General features: G+C 42.3%; 1 non-coding gene across 1 annotated transcript; it reads left to right on the plus strand.

Moving 5' to 3' along the window:
- The first annotated feature begins 629 nt into the window (after positions 1-629).
- Positions 630-712, plus strand: trnal-uaa. Its single transcript has one exon. It is a non-coding gene; the product is annotated as a tRNA-Leu (tRNA).
- The last annotated feature ends 15,360 nt before the right edge of the window (positions 713-16,072 follow it).

Raw genomic sequence — 16,072 nt, forward strand, 5'->3', positions numbered from 1 at the left:
ACTGACTGCTGACAGTTGTGCTCTAGGCAGTGTTGTAGAAGTTCATACTCAAGAGCTAGAGGGATGTTGGCCTATTTTGGAAGAGGTAGCTTTAGTGTGGATCATAAAAAGGGGCTTGGGAGGGTCCAGGGGCTTCTCCCCAGGGAATGTTTTTAAAAAAATTCTGCCTGTTAAATTCTGCATAATTTCACGCCAACAATGGAGATGTTAGGAAAACTAGGTTTTGATTAACGGAGATGCAGATCATCTCCCTAATTCATTTATTTGCGCAACAGGCCACATTCTACGTTCATTTCAGCGAGATGAGTGAAATAAATGTTTTTTTTTTTAAGCTGCCATCGCCATAGGCTATTTGCTACAATATTATTCACCTCTGTTAGACCTAGAACAAGTTGCTAATTCCTTTTTTCATGCAGTGGATTAGGCTATCAAATCGCTATGCTCGTTTCATGAACAGGTACAGCATGGTATACATCTGTGGCTGTGGTGCATTCTTGCTAACGTTAAAGGTCCTGTTTCAAAACACAACATGTGCTGCCAAGCCAAACAAACAAGCAAAATTATATATTTTTTGCACATATATAGATGTACATAACAATGATGTCATCACTTGTATTGCAAGTTTGAGCACCAGGATGGCCGAGTGGTTAAGGCGTTGGACTTAAGATCCAATGGACGTATGTCCTCGTGGGTTCGAACCCCGCTCCTGGTATCTATCTTAATGGTTGAGTGGCTGGGACGGCCCGGATTATTGAATTGCAACTAACAGACCATTATTCTCATGTCTTGCATGGTATACATCTGTGGCTGTGGTGCATTCTTGCTAACATTAAAGGTCCTCCTTCAAAGCACAACATGCCAAACAAGCAAAATTATAGTTTTTTGTACACACACAAAAAAAAAATCTATAATCATCTTAATGTGAAAGAGAATGAGCTTGATTATTGAAAAGCACTTGACATAATGTCCTGCATGCTTTAATGAACCCAGCTCCTCTATGGCTTTGGAGATTCTGCCAAACATATGAGAAACATAAGAACCTTGAGTTTATGTTATGCTGTTATAACTAAACCATATAGCTTCATGCCCTCTATAGTTAGTCCATCTCCTCCAATGAAGTGAAACTTCAAAAAAGCCATTCATTGAATCATAGAGCAGTTTCCTCCTGGCCTGACCAGAGCCATATTGATTTCAATTTCTCAGCAATGTGTACAATGTAAAGAGAATTATCGTACTTGTTTATGTAATTGTTCCTTGAAATGTAGTTGGTCAAGCACAAGTAATATCTTTCACCAAAATGTTGATTTTGGCTTGGGAAATGGGCTCATGAACTCACGCCCTCAAGGGTTGTAACCCCACTCTTTGTAAACACTTAACAGAAGATAAACAGAAGCACTGCTGACTAAGGCATAACAGGTCATTCAAGTTATAATCAGCACATGTCCTCTATGTGTCTGGCAGTGGCATGTGTGTGCAATAGAAAAATAATTGACACTGCAAAATTATTTAATCGTAAAAAGGAATTGTAAATATTAACTTTTAGAAACTGTGAATTTAGACCAATTTATAATTATAATGGTGACCTTTAAACACCTACAGTACAGTATTCAGCTCCTTGTCAGTAGGCCTGCTGTAATATGAACCAACCACTACATTTCTTGTCCACTAGAGGCCAGTAAAATGTAATTAAACTCATACATGTTGCTGGGGTGACACCTTTCTGCATTGATTGGAGGAAAAGGATATCATCCTCACTTTATAATTAAACAGGACATGTTGCAAAACATCACAGCAGAATCTCCGCGAGTGAGATGATACTTCCTGCTGCGGTCTTTGTTTTTGCCATCCTCAGCCATTTGAGTTTCACAAACACACAGACACACACACACTTTTATTTCTAGCTGCCTCTAATGAAAGTTATGTTTCTTGTCATGGTTGTTGTGAAAGGTTAAGCCTGTTTGATGGGCACAAGTTCCATCCTCTGTGCTGTCAGTGTCATGAAGCTACATTCCCTCTGACGCAGTCCCTTCGGATTACACCTGGTGCCATCACAAAACGCACATACACACACTCACTCACACACACAAGACGATAGGATAAAGAGATACACATCTTGCTGTAAGATTTACATTTTGGAAATCATCTCCTTTTTTCAAGTCATTAAAGCACTTTTCACCTAGCCTGACGAGCCAGACGCACATCAAGATGTTGGGTCTGGAAACATTGGCAGGACTCAATCCGAGGGGCGGGATAAATGGTTGTCTTTCAAATTCCCTCTGCATGCAATAGGATAGCGCTACAACCCAGGAGTCCCATGCATTTTCCCACCAGTGGAGCTAGTTGGTAGATCAAACTTTTGTCGTATCCAGTCAGCAAAACTCTGAATACATCTTTATTTTTAAGGAAAGTCTTTAAGAGTCGTGGCCAAAGCTGATTCAAAAGACTGCTGTTCGCCAGCAGCAGCTATCTTCTTTGTTTTCAAGTAGCAGGGAATTCACGCTGAACCCTCGCAACTGTCATCATCATTATGTTAAGCCCGCCCACCGACTCTATACACGATGTGATTGGCCTGACCGAAGTTCAGCCAACGGAGAGTTGCTAGGAGACCCTGGCTGCAAATTACATTTGCTGCCACTAGAGTGTGTCTAGATTTAGGCTACTTTTCGACAAAGATATTATTGAATCTTCATCAACGAAGCGGTGGTCATATATGTTTAGTCAGATTTTTTTTTTTTTTTGTATGGCCAATTTTCCGTCAAGGATTCCCGGGACACTGAAAGACCGGGGTACACGAAACTTGGTGGGCATGTAGCCCCACATGGATAGCATGGAACCATTGTTTTTTGTTTTGATCTGTAGCCCCCCTGCTGGACTGGACCCCCCCAAAAGGAGGGTAGGGCAGACACAGTTTTCTGTGAATATCTCGAGAACTGTAGGGTTTAGGAGGACCACCTTTTTTTTGTATGTTGATCTTAAGGGGCCATGTCAACCCATTCCATAACCACTCATTTCATGTATAGCGCCACCTAGTTAAAAACAAAAAAGTAAAAATGAGGTGTTGTAATCGCAGGTATCTGTGACCTAACATGGTCAAAACTGCACGAAATTGAAAGTGTAGGATCATTATGACACCCTCCGAATGCATGCCAAGTTTAGTGGACTTTCGTACATGGGGGGCCATACAATAAATTAATTTATGTGTACATTTAGTGACACCAACAGAGTTTTCTGTGAATATCTTGAGAACCGTAGGGCCTAGGATGACCAATTGTTTGCGTATGTTTGCCTCCAGGGGTCATGTTAACCCATTCCATATGCACACATGTGCATAAACAGATATTCACACACACACACATACATTCACAGTAATCATTCGTATGACACATACACACACAGTAGACATATGTACGCATGCATGCACATGCACACACACAGGCACACCCAGAAGCACATGCACACACAAACATAAACACGTACACGCACACAATTCAAGAATTTCTCAGAATTATGAACAGGCAAGATGGTGGTGGGGTTGAATAAAATGTGAAATATATGAACTAATCATGTTTTGGTATTTGTTGTCTAGCAGATACCAGTGAGAATTGAGTGTGCATAATGCAATTCAGTGAGACAGTTAGAATCCTATATGCCTTTCACCTTTTGTTTTTAGCCAGCAGCCAGACCAGCAGATACCCTGACTTTGCTGAATTACTGAAGCTAAGCAGGCTTAGTTAGTACTTGGATACAAAACACATACACAAAAACAACCACACACTTTGCACACACTCAATTACAAACATACAAAAAAAAAGGAACAAAGTAGGAAATTAACACAATTTGACAAACGTGACTTATTTTTCTTGAAAAACTGTGCTGGACTGGGTGGTCATATTTTTTACCGCTCTGCGGTACATCTAGTTTCAAATACATTCAGGCATTGTATTTATTATAGCATATTTACTTGCTTATTATAGCCATTCACTTACTTACAGTAATCCTGGACCTATGCAGATGCTGCATCTCTCCCTCTCTCTCTTTCTTTCTGTCATGTATACACATGCCATGCCATCCTTTCCCACATGCCATCCTCTGAGTGCTCCTGGGTTTTCCCACAGTGTTGACTGAGGCGAGGAGCACATGCAAGTGTGTCTCAGCGAGGGTCTCGCACAGAGGCCACAGGATCTACAGTGGTGTGGGATGCAAGTGGAGAGAGATAGACAGAGATAGAGAGAGAAAGAGGGAGAGAGAGAGCGGCAGAGAGAAAAAGAGAGAAAGTGAGAGAGATGGATGGCGAGAGAGAGAGAGAGGCCTGCGGCTTTTTATAGCACTCGCTCCAAACCCCTGACACCTGCGCCTCTGCCGCAGTTCTGTTCATCGCAGTTTATTCTTATTCCACTTGAGCTGGGGGGGGGGGGGGGGAAACAGAGTTCAATCCTTTGAAGTCATGCAAGTGCACGGCACCGCTCCAGCTTTCTGCCACCACCAGGACCAGGAAAGGTCCCTCCGACCTCACCAGCCAGAGCCACCCACCAGAGGCCGTGGATGCCCAGTGGCTCCTCTTTACAGAAACTCATTGTCTAGGGATGGAGTAGAGGAGGGTAGGCGTTTGCTAATGATGATAGACAAAATATCATGACGTGTTGAGTGAAGGCAGTGCATGCCATATAAGTTTTGCTGAAAGCTAGATGTTGAAGTCATCACTGGTGTGAGAACAAAACAGCACCAGGATTGTCAAGGTGTTAGACTTAAGATCCAATCCAACTTAAGATCCGTGTGTGTTTGAACCCCACTCCTGCTAACCATCTTGGAGAACAAACTAGTCATGTTACATTGCAAACACTCTTGTGTGCCAGCTCCAGACAGTTGCCATTGAATGCTGCTATGTAAATGGTGTCACTCAAGAAAACCAGATCAAAAGTCTTGCCACTCGGCAGCCATCTTGGTGACGTCTCAGACTAACAAAATCAATCTCCTATTCAAGTGAATGGGATACAGCAATGACATCACAATGGTCTCATCACTTGCTTTTGCACATTTAAGCACCTGGATGGCCAGGTGGTTACGGTGTTGGACTTAAAGGGGAACTTGGCAACTATTTCAACGTAATAAAGCCGTTTAGAAATCATTTTGATGGTTAAATGACCTGTTCCGGTGAAAATGGTGACTTTCCCCGCTGCGCCTAGCGTCCCCAGGTGGAAAACCAACCTTGCAACATTGAGACTACCGTCCCGGAAAGAGAAGTGAGAAACAAGAAACTCGTTTTAAATCGTGTTTCTTACCTTGTAACATCCACATATTTCTGCCAAACTTATGATAACCGTTCACTAGCTTGTAAACAAATCTATGTGCTTTATCGTTACCTTTTCCCACAGTTTGAAATAGCATAATGCGCAATTTCTCCAGCAGAGGGGGAAATCCTGTCACAACAATGACAACTTGTCAAAATAAAAGTCCAACAATCGCAAAGCAGTATTGCCATTTTTCTCTCCAGCCTTTGTAAATATGTCTAGCCTGGGTTTCCCCATGCTGCCTTGCGCGCGCGATTTATCCCGTCTCAATTGAGATGAGGGTATGACGTTAGCCAGGCTAAAATATTTCATGAATATCTTATGAAGTCTACATCAAATGTCACTTTACTATACAAGTAGTGAAGTGTTCGTAATCACTGACTTTAAAGAAGCCCTATACAACAATTTTAGCAAAAATGACCTTAATTATGCAGGTTGAGAGTCGTTCTGATGGTTCTACAACACCTTTTGGGTCGTTTGGTGGGTGCTTCGTCTCCCCCTAGTGCTTCTCCACGGAAAAATACGAATATGCAACTTTCTGGTCACGGTCCGAACACATCCAGATCTGACTCAGCGGAAGTATCCAATCGTGCCTCGAAAATGTAGTCAGATTGTAGTTTCTAAGAAGACTGCAAAACGGACTCCGACTTGGCTTTGTTGCTGTTGAAATTGTAAGTAGCGCTAGCTAGTGGGGGTTTAGCGTAGCAGTCACTTGCTACCGAAGCTGCAGGGGGAGCTATGTTGTGAAAAATGCGAGCCCAAATCAGGCGAAAACCCAGAAACAGTGAAGGAATAACCAGACCTGCATAGGGCTTCTTTAACACTGGGAGGTAAACTAGCCTACATTCAGCTGACCCGTATTTGTTCGGCCTGGAATGGTTGGACATTCCCAGTATAGCAAAAGATGAGAAATCATCTGCAAATGTTACATCATAAAACAAATACATTTTTATGAAACAAAAATTATTTGCTTGACCATGTTCTGTCTTTTTGACACTGGAGTAGCCCATTGACTCAGATGTGACATGATCAGGTAGGTTTGGAACAAAAACGGCAATGCTGCTTTGCATTTTTTGGACTTTTATTTTGACAAGTTGTCGTCGTTCTGCCTTCCACATTCATGAAAGGTTTGGTATGAATGTTGAGTCATGTCTCATGAAACAGTCATGAATGCTTTATGTGCAGTTTATTACAGCTGCTATGAATGTGTTATGAACTCACCCGTCAAGTAAAGTGTTACCGAGAATTCCTGTGTGATATTGACCTCAAGCACAGCTTGAATCAGACTTCCAGTCTGATGGTGAAGGTCTGTGGGGAAGGAGCAGATGCGATGAAAGCGGATGATTTGTGATTTAACTATGGATCTAAACTTGTGTTTGGGGTGATTACTGTGCTTGTGCAAAAGTGAGTGAGTGTCTGTGGGTTTAAAATAAACTTTGGAACTGAAAGTTTTATATGTAGGTGAAATGGGGGTGAAAAAGATGGTGGTGTCTAGAATTGGGTGGTTAGGATTAGGGTTAGGTTATGGTTAGGGTTTTAAAAAAGGGTCCTATGTTCCCCGTTCCCATACAAAGCGGGGAACATAGGTACGCTCCCTTTTTGAGTGCTGTGTCTCCTCATTAGAAAGTCTCTGGCATCGGCTAACTAGCGCCAGATTTCGGAGTGCATGGGACAAGCCGAGATGAACTATGAGACACACTTTAGGTCAATATCACACTGGAGTTCTTTAAGATCCAATGGATGCAGGTCTTCCTGGTTTTGAACCCCACTCCTGGTAAACATCTTGACAGTAGATTCTGAGAGTGATTTTGATAAGAGTCTGATAATAGGAAAAAGCTACTGTGAGGTCCTCTACTGAATAGAAATTAGGAGTAAAGGCACTTATGCACTGATGGTTTATCACTGACTCAAAACCTTTTTTTTAAGGTGGATATAACATTTACATAACAATGGTCTCATCACTTGCTTTTTGTCATGTAAGTATCAGGATGGCCAAGTGGTTAAGATCCAATGGACACATGTCCTCGTGGGTTCGAACCTTGATGGAAAAGAGTAGCTCAGCTGACAGAATCATAACTTATTATCCTTCGTTATCAACAGCACATCCCCTGTAAGTGGATATCATATATGTATGCATTGTGGTAATGTCAATGGAAAAACACTATACAAAAACAAAATGGGAATCATATAGATTAACTTTTCCCCCAAAATATAAGATGTGAGGTCAAGGAATGGTCATTCACAAATCTATTAGTAGCTGTGTGTGTGTGTATGTGTGTGTTACTAACCCTGAAGTTCTCAAATTTGCTTTTGGGGTAATTAAATAAACAATAATTTGGCACAAATAGTAAATAATTTTTGGCACACCCTGCTAGTTATGTGCTATTAGTGCTGTGGTTTTTGCTTTGTTCTTTGAATCTACCTTACCCAGGTGCCTGGCCAATCAGCCCGTGATAAGGTACACCTGACCTGCTTCTATAAGACCCATGCCTTTGCTATTCTGAGACGAACACATGCAGGTGCGCATTCTCAGTCTGAGAACCACAACACTTTTTGACTGATGCTTTTTAACTTTTTTGATTATAAACCCCTATTTCGAGCCTTACCTCTGGTGTGTCGCTACATTTACGTTATGATTTTATTTCAAGATCCGTAACAGTGTGTGGCTGTTAATATCTGTTGTGATATTTGTCCCAGCCTACAGAGCAGAGGCAGCTCCTACTGCCATCTCATGTTTAATTAAAGAGAGTTGTCGTTGGTATTGATATGCTCGTTTGTTGCTCGAGCCCCCTCTGATTGATTGCTGTGACATTTGGCGTCCTCCAGCAAATGCCATCACCCGTGCTGAGAGTTGTTCTAAAGGATGCTATCCACGCCTGCCTGCCCCTCAAAGCAACCAAATTTCCCCAGTGGCAAAGGTGACCCTCTCCTACTCAAGATGAACCACCTGAGACAAATCAGCTTGATCCCTGTTAATCTGGGACAAAAGGTGAGACCTAAAAGTCTTTCTTATTGAAGTGCAGTATTAATCTGCATGGTGTTGAAAAGATTTTGTGTTCTCCCATGCCCCCTGTTATTTGTCCCTTCTGAGCACGGGTTGGTCATTTTGTATGTGAAGATTTTGCCACCCCCCTTCAAACATACTGTTCAGGTAGCAGGCACATTGTAGTCAGAATCACTATAATTTAAATAATATTTTGTTTCTGTTTCCCATGCATCTGACTTTCCCATTTCCCGGAGTCCTTCGGCTGGCTTTGGGCAGAAGATGGTGTAGCATACTGTAGCCAGCCATCCGTGAGTCCTCTGACTGGTTGTGGATCGTGCGCCCAGACCATCCATTTCTAATCACGTCGGTCTGACTCAACTCAGACAATTAAGGGCCGCGGGGATTGGCAGGCATTTTTAATGGGACTGTCTCCGGCATGACATTTTCATCACGCGGAGAAAACATGCCAGCTCTCTTCCGCTCGATTCCCTCTGACCTCTGGAGAGTTTGCCGCTCCGCACCGCTCACCATGCAGTGAGCAATATCCAAACATATCCAAACACTAGAGAGGGAAAAGGGTAAAATATTACATGTGCTGGCACACCACAATGCACATCCTCTACAGCTGAAGTGATTTGCCTAAGTGATGAGATTAGTTTCCTCGAGACATTTACACATACTGTTGGTTAAAGATGCAACATACATAGACCTTCAAGAAGTAAAGAGGCCCTTGTGTGAATAACATAAAATCACAATGAATAATAATACGCTTTACTTCTATTGCACATTTTATACTGGGAGTGGACGTTGAAGTGCTTTTGTATCAAATCACACAAGTTTAATAAGATAAAGAAAGACATTTTAGTTTATACCTATTGACTACTTTTCAGATTAACAAGAACCTTAGTGAAAGGCGAGTGAAAATGACAGATCCAGACCTTGTGCCTGAGACCTGGAATTTTAGGATGAGTGGGGTCTATCTAGGCAAATACTTGTCTATTGTCTATTCCATTTTATGTACTACTCACAACTACCAAATACATGTTGTAGCATTCAATATGGTGATGGACTTATGCACTTTTATTATAGCATTTATTACAGGAAGCCCATTGTGGGCCAGTATGACTTAATTCTTACATTTCATTTGCATGAACCCTTCAACTCTTCAATTAAATCACAACATATTCCAGTTTGGTGTGCGAAATTACATCGGCTGCTTTGATGTCCCAGTCAAAATGGCATTAAACACCAGCGCATTACATTATGCAAATGATTCCAAAAGCGTACAGGACGAGCAAGGAGAATGTCATCTGCCTCCTCGCCGTCATATTCTACCATTCCTCCCAGCTCAGGGAGGAACTGGGAATGGTAACAGCAATCTATTTGGTTGATATCTTTCAGCAGTCAAGCGGGACACTTAATTAAGAAGAGAGATGTCACCTCCTGGTCTGAACAGGTTGGTTCCTTAATAGCTTTCTGTGCCAAAGCTGCCATCAGCTCTTTCTGCCCTCAGCTTTTCTGCTGGAGTTGCAGGTCTTTCCGTTTCACAGAAACGTTGTGCCAAGCGATGAATTTATGCAATTCATTATTTACTGCTGGCAGACATTGCAACATTCATTTAGTTATTCATTTTGAGTTTATTTATTTATTTTTGAATTGATTTTCACCTTGGTGTAGGACATATTTCTTATTTCAGTGACATTATGTTACCCCATGTACCCAAAACGCCTTTCCCTCAATGGAAAAAAGGGTTTCTGTGCAACTGCTGTTATGAATCCTTGAGCAATTCATTTTGAAATAAATAAATGCACAAAATGAATGCATATTGCATTCAAAGACCTTAGAAATAGGATGGTGAACTCTTGATTAGTTTTCATTGCTACCATTGTCGCATTTCATCGGAACACAGAGGTGAAGGTCTGGCAGTAACATTGATGAAATATTTTGGTCGGGTAATGAGAATGACTAGACTTCCATTTTATCCTTTTGACAGCATTAATATGCGTTAGTGGGGCAGCCGTGGCCTACCTGTTAGGGGTTCGGGCTTGTAACTAAAGGGTTGCCGGTTCGATCCCCAGTAGGAAAAATGTGGGTGGGGGAAGTGGTTGAGCACTGCTTTCCTATGCCCACATCCACAGCTGAAGTGCCCTTGAGCAGGGCACCTAACCCCTCACTGCTCCCCAAGTGCCACTGTAGCAGGTAGCTCACTACTCCGGGTTAGTGTGTGCTTCACCTCACTGTGTGCTGTGTGTGTTTCACTAATTCACGGATTGGGGTAAATGCAGAGACCAAATTTCCCTCACGGGATCAAAAGAGTATATATACTTATACTACTTATACTTAATTTGTACCAAAAAAAAAAAACCCTGCATGACCTGACTGAAATGGACGGCTGCCTGCTGCCATCCAACTAGAGAGGCCAGTGGTGCCAGTAAACACAAACAGCACCCCTCCATTGTCTGACCGCCTATCATTTCTGAGTTTGGAAGAAAAAACTCAAATTGTCTCCCATCTGACTTCCTCAGTTCTTTTTCAAAGAGACGTCTCTTTCCACCTCTCTCTCTCACATACTCTTCCTCTCTCTCTTTCTCTCTGTCTCTATATATGCTCTCACCCTCTTTCTTACTCTCGCTGATTCGCTGTCTCTCAATCCCTATCTGATACTCTCTCTCTCTCTCTCTCTCTCTCTTTTCCTTTATTCTCTCTCGCTCACACATAAGGTAAAAGGCTGGTTAGGGTGCGGAGGAAGAGCCCTGCTCCTACTCCGACTCCGAGGGTCGCCTGCGGTCCCACTTGCGTGCAGGGGCCCCGGCCCCTGTCTGTGTGCTCCAGCGGGTCTGGAAGGAGAAGAGAGGTCCGCTGGCGGCAGGGGGACAAACAAACTCATTCATTATTGAAGGTGGCAAACAGGGCTGGCTGCTCATCTACATAGCCTTTAAAAGGCGCCGTGATTTATTATTCAGCTCTTTTCTCCCCGGTGCCTGTGGGAGCACTGCTCGCCTGATTGTCCACGGCGGCCATTGTCTGTGTGCCCGCGAGGGCCCGGCCACTTAAAAACCTTTCACCAGGAGACTTTTAAACTCTGGCTATGGCTCTCTCCGCATGGGGTAGAGTGGGGTGGGGCTGGGGATAGGGTTGGGAAAGTGTTTTTTGTTTGTATGTTTGTTGTGTTGTGGGGCGTGTATGTGAATGAGTGGCTCTAGGCTGTGAGTGTATGTTTGTGTGTGTGAGTGTGTACACGTTTGAAAGAGTGATGGGAGAGAGAGAGAGCAAGAGAAAGACAGAGGGAGAGGAAGGAGGGTGGAGGATTAAGAGAGGGATAGGCAGAGGCAAGAATGGAGAGACAGAAAATAGTGAGGGAGAGAAAGAAAGAGAGAGAGACAGAGAGGGTTAGGAAGAGAGAGGGAGAGTGGTGGAAGGTGCTTAAGTACCCCTAATGGAACGTATCTTTCACCAGGATGCGGGATTAGCTGTGAATGGCTATAAATGGTAACTCCTCTCAGAAAGTGATGTCACAGTCGCTTTCTCTAGATGCCAACTTTGCCGCTTGTTGTTGAACTATGTGTCCTGAAAGACAAGTTGGAGTGGGGTTGTATGGGGCCAGGGGCGTCGCCAGCCAAATTTGCCGGGGCTTCAGCCCCTAATGTTTTGAGTGTAGCCCCGAATGTATTTTGCCAAGTTGACTAACGAATATGAAACCATTATTGGATCGTGCATTGAAACTGTGAGATGAGATGGACCTATTTATCAAATATAAAAGCAGGACACAGATTTCCTCTCACTCTCATGCAGCAGATCTAACTTGAACGTTACCTTACCATAAAACATAATTTGGAATGTAGGCTACTTAGAGCGCGTGTGCACGCACGAGAGAGAGAGAGAGTCAGTCAGTTCCAGGGTTGGACATGTCATTGTTTGCATTTCCTATTTAGTATAAGAAATGTATAAGGAAAACATAAAGGCAACAAGGACAACGAGGTGGTGGGGTTATGCTTTCGTCATTTAGGCTACAAGTTCAGATTTGTTATCAGCCTGCCCTGCACTCACTCGCCTACAGTTTGGAGCTGGCCAAACAGTGATGGCCTATCTAGGCTACTGTAGATACTTTGCCTTTGTAGAATCAAATTAGTGAATTAATGAATTAATGATTCGTTCTCCTTAGGAATACGCCACCCCTAGGTAAAATTGGGTCACTCCCCGCAGTCCCTAGAGTTGGATGAGTGAGCCAAAGCGTTTTATAGCCGACCCAGCCATTGTCCTAATCTAGAAACGGCCCGGTTATCTTTAGCTTAGCGTAGTCGCTGTAATCCGGCGATATCAGCTAGCATGTCGTTGCAAAAGTGAATCAAATAACAATTTTTTTTTATAATTATTTCTCGTAACCTGTACATTTACATCGAGTACAAATATCAATGCAAATTAACACGAGAAGGGATTTACTAGACCAATTTAGATTTGGAACTATTTTTCGGGCATAGCACCGGCGCAAAGCACCGCTGCCAGGCTTAAAGACATCACACAGCATCTGTAAACCCTCAACTTCCGGCAATACACCAGCGTGACTACCAAGTTCTCTGCTACTAGGCTGACACTGACAGGTGGGCTTTCTCTAAGAGTTCTAATGGCGATGAATATGGAAGATTACACGATAGACGCGAAGATCATGACTTCGACTACCAAGATCCAAGACCCTACCTTTTTCGAACCTGAGTTCACTGAAGAGGAGTTCGCGAGCTTTGGATCTGGGAAGAGAGGACGTTGCGACTAGTCAAGGCGAAATGGATGAGAGAACGAGAGCAAACACCTAACTGGTGGTGTGAGTGTGGGTGTGAAAAAAAAAAACTGAGGACTGCAGGATGGATCATTGCTGAGAAGTCGCCGGTAGCAGTGACACAAGTGCGGTCACGCCCTCTTTCGAGGCGTTGGCCCACCATCGATGGCAGTATTTTATCCCACTCTGCACAGCATAAACACTCCATTTCAGTCGGCATGGGTTGGCACACTCCACACTCACACCACCAGTTCGTGTTTGCTCTCGTTCTCTCATCCGACTTCGCCTTGACTAGTCGCAACGTCCTCGCCCCCGGTAAAAAAAATGAAAATCAGTAGGATTAAAAGAAAGCCAAAATAAATATTCATCATCATCATCATGGCTGCATTTTCAGTATTGGCGAAAGTAGTCGTTTGTCCACTAGATGGCTTCGTTGCAGTGAGACGTAATTTTGTTGGAAGTTAAAAGTGGGTTGGAAAAAAACAATGGGCGCTTCATACAAGGACTGTAATTTACCGCCATCTAATAAGGATAGGGCGATGTTCACATGAAGTGTAATTCCCATTTCTTCTTGAAGCCGAAATAAATCTAAGGATGTTTCTCGGACATGCTTGGTTTTTACTACAGGTAATGTTAATCTTGTAATATCAATAAGGACCTAGGTAATGTTACCGTTAAGTTGGTTGAGTGATGGAGGCATTTGATTGATTGCATTTGTAGAAAACTATAAATGCGGTTATACCAAGCAAATTGATAGCAGCACTGTTTGTATCTTTTCGACTGTCATTTATTGCGTGCTACAAAATCATTCTGTGCAATGGAAGATTTACCAACGTTACACCCGGTCTGATACAGTTTTGCCTATACATCGTGAGACTGAGGCGCCTGTTTATTTTGTTTTAAGTGCGTGCAGGGTGTGAGAGGGGAATCGATGTGCTTTGATTACAGCTTGGTAGTTGTAGTCTGTGAAATTAAAAAAACGTGTGTGTGAAGTATCAAACAATGACACCTTCATTTCATTATGGCTGCTTTAGCAAAACACCTTAAGCTACTGTGTAGTGGGTCCCATTTAGAAGTGGCTACTTCATTGGCGCTTTCCTTGACTCATGGAGCTGCGTGAATGTTATTACAACTTTTCGCCCGATATGACAGTTTAAGTCCGGCTTGATACTGTAAGGCGTAAGCCATTGGTTTCAAAAGGAGATTTTATTTGTGTATTAAGCCAGCATAGCCTATTGACAATTTATGTTGTCAATAGGCCTACCTTATAATCCTACCTGTAGCTTAGGGAAGCTAACAACTTTCTATTAGGATCTAGTTTGTTAGTTACCGTTTTGTCATAACTCCTGATGCATTTTTGCATTTAGAATAGCCAGGCGTGTATATCTCAATCGGAAAATTAAACAATATCGGGTGCCTATGGACTAGGCTGGGTGAACCCAGCCTGATCTGCCATTTATTTATTTTTGATTTCTTAAAAGATTGAGCTTGGTCTGATGAAAGCCAGACTAGCCATGGACCTCAGTTAAACAATGCAAGGGAACATGAATCAGCCTATATTTGCACTAACAATAACACTAACTGACAAAAGCTTTTCAACTTTGGCCCGTTAAAATGTGTATGAACAGTCTAGCGACGCATTTCATCAAGGCCCATTTGGACATGTCAGTTATTTTGCACCACTGGTTAGATGTAAAACAGCATTTCGTTTCAGACTAGGCTACTGTTACTTAATTTGTGCATTAACAATAACGTTTCAGACTACTGTTACTTAATTTGTGCATTGACAATAAAGTATTACATGAACTAAAGATGACTAAAATCTTATGTAGAAGAAGAAACATTCACAAAAAAATCCATCCATCCAAAAATGACCTTTGTTTTTGATAGCTGTTGAAAAACGGCATGGAACTGACAGAGATGTTTTTGTTTATAAATACATAAAAAATAAATAAATAAATAACATTATGCTGATACCTTTTGCTTTTCCCAAATACAATGTAGCCTACAGGTGTAAGTGACCTTTCATCAATCCAGTTGCAATGGATGAACTGTGATGAACTGCCCCTACTTGTGATTGTTTAGAGATTTTAAAGGTTTTATAACAATTCTACATCTTCTTTGGCTATTCTACAATCTATTCACCTTTTCAGCACCAGTAGGGTACTTTCTGTGCAGCCGCACACACACTCAGGCATGCCAAACAAGCATACACAAAAGTTTCAAGAGTGGGGATGGAGTAAAATATGGAGACAAATTGAAGTGTGATTTATTTTTGTGAACGGATGTACAGGACTGAGCGGCGGTCATATTTTGTACCGCTATGCGGTACATCTAGTTCTTTTTAACAATTGTCACTATATCTCTGTGTCCTTCTGTGCAAAGTCAGAAACTGAGCCAGTCAATGCTACAGTGTTTATGTCAGTCCAAACATTTGCATCCAACACCATCAAGTACACAGGATACATTCACAAGCATGACTTAACCCAAATGGACCCAAGATAACTGGGACCTGAGATGAATTGATCGATCTAAATACCTGCAGTTTATAACTGAAACAGTTTGAGTTTAAAGCTAATTTTGCCGGTACTCTCACATACCATCATTCACATTGCTGCGAGATCTAATTACCCAGCATGCTTCTCTCCCAATGTAAATGTTACCACTTCTTTTTCAGAGAGCTAATCAGTCTGATGGATAACTTCGAGAGCTGATTTTACACTGACACTAATTGAGTGCCCTTTGGGGTGATGTAGTAAAGGAAGGAGAGGGGTGTGTGTGAAGTTTGCTTTAGCGTTGGTAATTTATGACTGAGGTCCAGAGACCTGAAGTCTGCTGTAAATCTCATGAACTCTGCAAACATGTTAAGGCTTCCGAATAGCTGTAAAACAAACACATGGCCAATTACCACTGACTTTATTTCCTGTAATTTTGATTGACAGTGCTAACAATTTATCCTAATCCAAATCCTGCCTTTGTCTCTGCTTCAGTGCTGGAATCTTAACATCATAATGATACAAACAGATA

Source organism: Alosa alosa, chromosome 10, assembly GCF_017589495.1.
Source record: "Alosa alosa isolate M-15738 ecotype Scorff River chromosome 10, AALO_Geno_1.1, whole genome shotgun sequence".
In the NCBI taxonomy this organism is placed as follows: domain Eukaryota; kingdom Metazoa; phylum Chordata; class Actinopteri; order Clupeiformes; family Clupeidae; genus Alosa; species Alosa alosa.